A 10,089-nucleotide genomic window follows, 5' to 3' on the forward strand; every position below is an offset into this window, starting at 1 on the left:
GATTCTTACTCAACGCTCTGGTACATTTCAGTTCCACTAACTAAATATAGTAGTACCTAGAGAGTTTCTAGCTCAGTATTTTGCAAAAGCAACAAAAGGATACTGTTGACAGTGACAAATAAATACACTATAGGAAAAACTCTAGGTAGTCTAGTATGCACAGTTACATCCAACTCTTTGTATGTAAATACAAATTAAAAAGTTATATATTATGTTGGTTATCATCGTCTATCTTTGACTTCTGCTTTGCTTAGGAATAGACAATAACTTCCAATCTGGTCACAAAAATTCTGGTCAGGAGAGAATGCCCTGTAGCAGATGTCGTGCTGTTTTTGTGCCATAACATCTGTACTTATGTTTCAAGCTGCTTATGACTTTTTAAAAAATCTTGACTTACAGAATCACACACAGGAAAACTTTAAGCCCTGAATCATTTTTGCTAGGTTTCCATGAAAGACGTAGTTTGTCCCCCAAATGCTTTGTGTGCATTCTTAGTATGAATGGGTGCCTGGTGTTGCCACTCTGACCCTTTTAATTGGAGCGTCTTTGTGTCCTGTTGATGAGTGTCACTGCTGCCTGATCTGCATTCTGAATGAGGTATAATGGGTGTTCTGCAGTGAGGAGAATGGTGAGAGCATTTGAAATGTCTTTTGTGGACAATGTCACTTTATGTGCATGGTCCAAGATAAATACAGATTCTCCCCATCATTCAACATCAAGATACAGTCATCTTGCCATCTTTCTGTTTACATTCTCCTTTTTGACTTCATATCCAAAAGAAGATGGGCACATTTATATCCATGAACATGGGGGAAACATCCATAAAACCTGACCTGTGGCTGTGGCTCTGTGTGCTTATTGCTTGTAATTGTGTTATCATGTGAGTCAGCCTCTGCCTCCTGCTTTATTAATACTTTTCAAAAGCTGAGTTTATCCCAGTGAAAAGAAGCAATTACTAATGTGATCAAAATTGGTGAAATCTTTCTGATTTTCAAGTAACTCATAAAAGTTCTAAATAATACTTTGAGTTTTCTTATTGTATGCTACATCAAACATGGGAGAAATAGCAGGAAACATGCGGAAGTAAGTAATAAGGCATTTGTATGCCACATAATCTAGTTCTATAAACCCTTGTATCAGGAGACTTTCTGGGAGTAATTTTCATTGATTAACCTTTAGTCCATTTTTTTAATTCTTAAGTAACTCATGACTTTGTTTCATATCTTTAACTTCTGATTCTTCCACTTTATTATCAAAATAGTTAATTATGTGATAAGTATCAGATAATTTCTTCTTGTTACCATGTTCTCTAGTGATTTCTTAAACAATAAGCACTTTAATACATAGTTTCTCTAGAAGATCTATCTTCCTCTTTGGATCTAAGTATAGAGAAAAAACAGGGTAATAGGACATTAATATTGTCTTTTTTAATATGATAAGTAAGGTATTTTTAAAATATGTACAGTTTATAACTTTACATTAAAAATTGTATGTAGTGGACTAACTATATTGATATATGAGTCATATTGAAAATCTTTTCTGTGAAGATATGCCAATTTTAAGTTTAGAAATAACATAAAAGATAATGTTTTTAGTCTAATATTATTATAATATTAGATTAAATTGCCCTGGTTGGTGTGGCTCAGTGGATTTAAAAGGAACAAGACTAGGAAAAATCTCTATGTTTGGACAGTTTTATACAAGTAAAAGAAGAAGAAAATTAAGTTGATTATGTGGATGATTAAGGCTAAACCATCTTGAAATATGTTGAAGCAAATAATGTTGCGAGTTTTTTATTTTTCATTGTATCTGCTAATGTAGATCTAGCCTTTATATGAATCTCAGAAATAAAAACAAAATAGAGTCCAAATATAGCAAAACAGTAAGATTTATAACATAAATTCAGCAGCATCCTATTTAGGCAAGACTGACATTACACAAAAAGCCTGGTAGAGATTCACTATTTACTTGCTTTAGATTGCTGAATCAAGTTCAATGAAAAGTGATTTGTAAATTGCTGATTCAGTGAACTTGAATAAATAACTCACAGATCAACGCCTTACAAGAATTCAGTAAGCAGCCTATTTCATTTGAAACCATACTATAGCCTATTGATTTCCTCTTCTAGATAATGCTGAATAGAAAAAAACTAAATAAAACAGGCCATTCTACTTACCTGCCAAGGAAGACAATTCAATTTCCAAAAGGAAGAATGTGTCTGGAGTTTTATAAATACCTTCTTTTCAGCTATCACCACCACCTTCAGAACTGAGGAAGAGGGACCTCTGACAAAGATCCTGTGCTTTAGAGACCTGAGTCTGACTTGACTGCGTGGCTCTTTACGGAACCGGGAGTCCACAGGGCCAAGCAGATGTAGCCACCCGGAGCTCCCGTTCCCTTCTCCTAGACCATACTCAGGTCCCTGGGGCCCCAAACCCGCTTCCAGGACCTGCATAGACTTCTATCAGGGCCTCCTCCCAAGCATGGCCCACAGAGCACCTGGGAACAGAGATGCGGGAACAATGAGGGGGTGTGGATAGAGCTTGGACTTCTAAAACTTAGGTGTCTTCACACATGAGTGGAAAGTCCCTCAGGAGACCAAAAAAGGAGGATGAACAAATTAATGGCCAAGGAGCAGGCACTCTCTGTGCTGCCGCTTTTTAGTGTACAAATCTGAGAAGTCCCAAAATTTCAAATTTGAACCTAGCCTTCCTGATTTTTATAAAGATATATTTTTAAGGTAGGAAGATGGATCTTTTATTTAACATGTATCAGTCTATAAATGTGAATGTTTAGACACAGGGACCACCATTTGTACTCTAATCATAGGTCTTTCAATGCTAAGGACAGACTTACCAGCTACCACCCTATCTTGCTACTCTCCTTCACAAGCTACTTCTCAAGGTTTTCTTAATTTGCTGAATCCCATTTGTTCACCTCACACTTGCTTTTCTCCTCACCAGATTTGGCTTCAGTGCATACAGCTTCAACAAATCTACTCTTGCGTATGCTGCTCCTTGCTTTTTTTGTTAGAAAAATCCAGCAGATGTGATCTTCAGGACAACTCTTGTTCTTTTAGCAGAATTCAACTTTACTGGAGTCTGGGAAGGCCAAGATTGAGGCACCTGCAGGTTCAGTGTCTGTTGAGAGCCCTCTTCCTGGTCCCTAGATGGCTGTCTTGTTGCTGTATTTTTGTTGTTTCACATGGCAGAAGGGACAAGGGAGCTCTTCAGGGTCTCTTTTATAAGGGCACTAATCCCGTTCATAAGGTCTCTGCCCTCATGACCTAGCCACCTCCCAAAGGCTCCATCTCCAAACACCATCACATTTTGGATTAGGTTTCAATATATGAATTCTGAGGGAACACAAACATTCTGTCTATGGCAACTTCATTCCAGATTTGGTCCTAACCCAACCAGCCTCATCCAGTATATGTCAACTTTTTACTTCTTCCTTTCTAAAGCAGTCTTTCTCATGATTATTTTTTTTTAACCTGGGAACCACTGAAATAATTTTAAGAGTTTAGAAGACCTTGTATAAAATTGTTGTATCTACAACTCTCATGATAGTTTGGAAAATAAGTCACAGACAAAATAATCCAATAACAATTGTCAATGCTTTATTTTTTTAATGATTTACTTTATTGAGGCATAATTGACAAATAAAATTGTAAAATATTTAAAGAGTACAGGGTAAAAATATGTATATATTTTATACATATAATAAATATATATACTTAGTGAAAGGATCCCCCCATCAATTTAATTAGCGCATCCATTACTTCACATATTTCTTTCTTTTTCTTTTTGTTGACAAATAGACAATACAGTATTACCAAATATAGTCACCACGTTATACTTTAGATCTCAGACCCTATTCCAAAGATACCCACACCAAGACACATAATAATTTAATTATCAGAAGTTAAAAATAAGAAGAGAATCTTAAAAGTAGCAAGAAAAAAGAAACTTGTTACATACAACGGAATTATGGTAAGAGTATGAACAGATTTTTCAACAGAAAATTTATAGGTGAGAGTGGAATAATATATTCAAAGTGCTAGAAGAAAAAAAACTGCCAACTTAAAATATTCTGTCCAGCAAAGTTATCCTTTCAGAACTGAAGAAGAGATAGTTTTCCAGTCAAAGAAAAGCTGAAGGGCTTGTCTTATATGCATGTTAAAGGGAGTTCTTCAAGCTGAAATTAAAAGGTTCTGCCCTGGTTTTGTGGCTCAGTGGATTGTGTGCCAGCCTGTGAATCAAAGGGTCGCTGGTTCAATTCCCAGTCAGGGCACATGCCTGGGTTAGGGACCAGGTCCCCAGTAGGTGGCGCTCAAGAGGCAACCACACATTGATATTTCTCTCCCTTTCTCCCTCCCTTCCCATCTCTAAAAATGAATTAAAAAAAAGTTCTAACGAGTAACAGGAAAACATGAAAATATAAAGCTGATTGATAATGGTAAATCTATAGATAAATCCAGAATACTCTAACATTGTAATGGTGGTAGGTAAATCACTTATAACTCTAGTATGAAAGTTAAAAAGCAAAAATATTAAAAATAGCTAAAGCTAATATAATTTTGCTATGTATACAATGTAAAAAGTTATAAATTGTAACATCGAAATAATAAAATGGGAGGAAGTATACATATGTTGAACTTTTGTGCACATTTGAGGTTTAGTTGTAATCAGCCTAAAATAGACTGTTATAAATATAATGAAACTTCAATGTAAATAAGGCAAAAACCTATAGTAGATAGAGAAAATAATTTAAGCATACCACTACAGAAAATCATATCACAAAGAGAAAGAGCAAGAGAAGAAGAAATAAATGGAGGAATCACAAAACAGTCATAAAACAATGAACAAAATGGCAATAATAGATCCATATCTATTAACAATTACTTTAAATATAAATGTACTAAATCATTCAATAGAAATATAGAGAGTGGCTGAATGGATAAAAATACAAGACTTAGCTGTATGCCTGCAAGAGACTCACTACAGCTTTAAGAACACACAGACTGAAAGTGAAGGGATGGAAAAAGATATTCCATTGAAATTGAAGCCAGAAGAAAACTGTAGCTATAATTATATCTGCCAAAATAGACTATGTCAGAGAGTGTAACAACAGACAAAGAAGGTCATTACATAATAATAACAGGTCAATTCATCAAGGGAATTTGACATTTGTAGATATTTATGCATTTAACATAGAAGCAACTAAATACGTAAGGCAAGTATTAACATTAATGGAGGCAGAAATAGAAAACAATACAATAATGGTAGGGACTTCAATACTTCACTTTCAGCAATGGTTAGATCATCCATGCCAAACAATCAATAAAGAAATTTTGGATTTACACTAGCCATTGGACCAGATTTTTATATACTGTATATATATATATATATAATCCCACCCAACATTAGCCATTAGACCATATTTTATATACTATATATATATGTAGTATAGTATATATACTATATATACTAGTATATTATATATATATATATATATATAAAATAGTATATAAAATCCCATCCAATAACAGCAAAGCACACATTTCTCTTAAGTGCACATGGTAAATTCTCCAGGATAGATTATATGTTACACTATAAAAAATCTTGGTAAATTTAGAAGATTGAAATCATATTACTTATCTTTGACAAAGATAATGGTATGAAATTAGAAATTATTACAAGAAGGAAATTGTAAGTTCACACCTATGTGGAGATTAAACAACATGCTCCTGAACAACCATGGGTCAAAGAAGAATCAAAAGAGATATCAGAAGTATTTTCAGTTAAGTGAAAATGCAGTATCTCAAAACTTACGGGATGCAGCAAAAGCAGTTCTAAGAGAAAAGTTTATAGCAATGAACACCTACATTAAAGAAAAAGAAAGATCTCAAACAACATAAATGTAAACTCCAAGAAACTAGGAAAAGGGTAACTGAACTCAAAATTAGCAGAAGGAAGGAAATAAAAAAAATTAGACCAGGAATAAATAAAATAGAGACTAAAAATAGAGTAGAAAAGATCAATGAAACTAAAATCAGGTTTTTTTTAAAAAAAGATAAACAAAATAGACAAACCTTTAGTCAGATTTACCAAAAATAAATAATAAAAAGAAAGAGAGGACTCAAATTAGTAAAATTGGAAATAAAAAAGGAGACATTATCACTGATGCAACACAAATACTAAGGATCATAAGAGATTAATATGAATAATTTTACACTAACAAATTGGACAAATGGATAAATTTCTAGAAACACACAATCTACAAAGACTGAAAGATGCTGAAATAGAAAATCTGAATAAACCAATTAAAAGGAATGAAATTTAGTCAGTAAACAAAGACCTCCCAACAAAGAAAAGTGCAGAATCAGATGTCTTCACTGGTGAATTGTACCAAACAATTAAAGAAGAATTAATATCAATTCTTTTCAAACTTCTTCAAAAAATTGAAGAGTCGGGAACACTTCCTAATTCATTTTACAAGACTCACAGTATGCTGCCACCGAAGCCAGACAAGGACATTAAAGAAAATTATAGGCCAATAACCCTGATGAACATAAATGCAAACATATTCAACAACATATCTTCAAAACATATTAACAAACCAAATTCAACAACATATTCAAAGGATCGTGCACCATGATCAAATGGGATAGTTCCAGGGATGTAAGGCTCTTTCAATATCCAAAAGTCAATCAATGTCAGCTACCACCTTAACTAAGGATAAATTAAGGATAAAAATTATATGATCATCTTAATAGAGGCAAAAAAAGTTTTGACAAATTTCAACATCCTTCATGTTAAAGACTTTAACATAGAGGGACTTACCTTAACATAATAAAGGTCATATATGACAACCCCACAGTGAACATACTCAAGGTGAAAAGCTAAAAGTTTTTCTCTAAGATAAGGAACTAGATAAGCACGTTCATTCTTGCACTTTTATTCCACATGTTACTGGAAGTCCTAGGCAGAGCAATTAGGCAAGAAAAATAAAAGGCATCAACACGAGAAAGGAAGAAGCAAAAATTTACTCTTTGCAGATACATGATATTTTACATAGAAAACCCTAAAGACTCCATCAAAAACCTGTTAAAACTAATAAATTCAGTTAAGTTTCAGATTAGGAATTTAATATACAGAAATCAATTGTGCTTCTATACAACAAAATTAACTACCAGAAAGAAAACTAGGAAAAATCCCATTGATGATAGTATCAAATAGATTAAAACACTTAGTAATAAATTTAACCAAGAAAGTAAAAGTGCTTCTTAAGTGGAAAATTATATTTTTAATTGATTTTATTTTGGCCAATGTATTAGCCTACTCCCCTGTTGTTCTGCCTCTCCACAAAGGATTTCAGCTCTACAGCAAGTCAACATGTTAGTGAAGGAAACTCTTGTCTGTCTTTTATTTAAAGTTTTATGTTTGATTTTTAAAAAGTATACACATAGATCTAAAAGTCCTATTATAAATTTCTAGTACATACAAGGTTAATGAGGTTTGGTATATTGTATATAGCATGTTCAAGAATAGTGGTATTTTTCCTCATTTAAAGCTAAAATGACTTTCTCTTTAAATTTTCCTTTAAAAGCTGTTTACTGTTTTTGAAATTGTTCTCTATTTTTTACAAATTCAAAAGTATATAAAACAAACATAAAAAATTTCTTTTAAATTACTATCTTGAGCCAAGACAGAATTTAATTTTGCTAATGATAGGCTGTGAGATCTCATTTATTTATTTTTTTATTGTTCAGTTACAGTTGTCCCGACTTTTCCCCATTGCTCACCCCCACCCCATCCTCCCCCACTCCCACAGTTAATCCCCCACCATTGTCCATGCCCATGCCCATGAGTCCTCTACTTGTAGTCCTTTTCTTGCCCCTTCTCCTTCTTTCCCCCGCTATCCTCTTCCTCTCTTCCCTCTGGTCACTGTCAGTTTGTTCTTTATTTCCAAGTATCTGGTTCTGTTTTTCTCATTTGTTTTGTTGACTAGGTTCCACTTATAGGTGATATCATATGGTATTTTTCTTTCACCATCTGGTTTATTTCACTTAGCATAATGCTCTGTAGTTCCATCCATGCTGTTGCAAAGGATAGAAGTTCCTTCTTTCTTTCTGCTGTGTAGTATTCCATTGTGTGAATGCACCAGTTTTTCGATCCACTCATTTACTGATGGGCACTTAAGCTGTTTCCAGCACTTGGCTATTGTAAATAATGCTGCTATGAACATTGGGGTTGCATAGGTTCTTTTGAATTGGTGTTTCAGGATTCTTAGGGTATGAGCCCAGCAGAAGGACTGCTGGATCGAAAGGCAGTTCCATCTTTAGTTTTTTGAGGAAATTCCATACTGTTTTCCACAGTGGCTGCGCTAGATCTGCATTCCCACCAAGAATGTAGTAGGGTTCCCTTTTCTCCACAACCTCGCCAGCACTTGTTGTTTGTTGATTTGTTAACGATGGACATTCTGACTGATGTTAAGTGGTGTCTCACTGTAGTTTCAATTTGCATCTTTCTGATAGCTAGTGATGTTGAATATTTTTTAATGTGACTTTGGGCCCTTTATATGTCCTCCTGAGAGAAGTATCTGTTCAGTTCTCTTGCCCATTTTCTGAAATAGTCTGGTACTGGCATAAGAATGGACACATAGACCAATGGAACAGAATAGAGAGCCCAGAAATAACCCACATCAATATGGTTAGTTAATATTTGACAAGCTGGGCAAGAACATAAAATAGAATAAAAGGAACCTTTTTAATAAATGGTATTGGGAGATCTGGACAGCTACATGCAAAAAATTAAAATTCGACCACCAACTTACACCATAAACAAAAATAAACTCAAGATGGATAAAACACTTAAATAAGTCGTGACGCCATAAAAGTCCTAGAGGAGAAGAACATAGGCAGGAAACTCTCAGATATTCCACACAGTGATATTTTCGCTGATTCATCCCCTAGGACAAGGGACATAAAGAAAAAAATAAACAAATGAGACTACGTCAAACTAAAAAGCTTCTGCACAGATAAAGAAAAGATCAGCAAAATGGAAAGGGAACCAACCATATAGGAAAACATATTTGGCAATGATAACTCAGATGGCAGTTTGATATCCAAAATGTATAAAGAACTCACACAATTCCACACCAAGAAGACAAAAAAATCCAATTAAAAAATGTAGATTTCATTTAAATATTGGTCGTGAATTGATTTTAATTAATGTTATCTTAACATGAAAATGCATTAACAATGTTGAAAAGCAGAGCTACAAAAACTGTTAGCCAAAACAATATGAACAAAAATATAGGGTAAGCACAGTTTTATACACGAGTTTGAAAAACATTTTCTTCACACATCAGGCTCAGATATAGGCTTAGACAGTTACAAAATTCTTATACACTTAATATTGTTTTCTTGATCTCTTTTATAAGCCTGGATATGCAAAAACTGAAAATAAAGAATGAAATTCACCTCTTTATTATGAAGTATGTGCTTGCTTTTTCCTTAACAAACAAAAAAAATGGAGTTCTCAGGCTGAGCGAGAGTCAGAGGAAGGGGCCCTCCCCGGCCAGGCACTTGGCGGCAGTTTTGTTCTGCAGTTCCTCCCAGTGAATTTCGGTGAGACCAGAGACTTGCTGACGACCTTTCTCACTCTCAAATGCAATCAGTATTGGAAAAAAAGTTAAGCTTTCCTGTTGCAACATGATCTTTTTTCCCAAAGATTTGTTTCTTTTAAAGCCAAGTGTCTTGTCACTTGAAGTCAAAACATTTTCTTCAGGGCCTTGCAGAGACTTGTCCAACTGGTTCATGTGATAAAAAAAAAAAGAAAAAAAAAAAGTTTGCAAAGCAGGTTAGTCTGAGCTATTTATCATCCAAGCACTTGGTAAAATCTGGCATTCTTTGTCTTTTTAAGTGTTCCTACAATTTACCTTTTAACTTATATACTCTATAGAGATCTCTTCCTATCTGGATTTCTGTAGGTAGCAGGTTTATTGTTCAGGTTTCTGAAAATTTTTGAGTGACCTAGTCTTTGTTGAATAACTTTAACCATATTTATAGCATCACCTACAATC

This window comes from Pteronotus mesoamericanus, unplaced genomic scaffold (assembly GCF_021234165.1).
Source record: "Pteronotus mesoamericanus isolate MK-2021 breed Mesoamerican mustached bat unplaced genomic scaffold, CSHL_Meso_final scaffold_651, whole genome shotgun sequence".
Taxonomy (NCBI): Eukaryota; Metazoa; Chordata; class Mammalia; order Chiroptera; family Mormoopidae; genus Pteronotus; species Pteronotus mesoamericanus.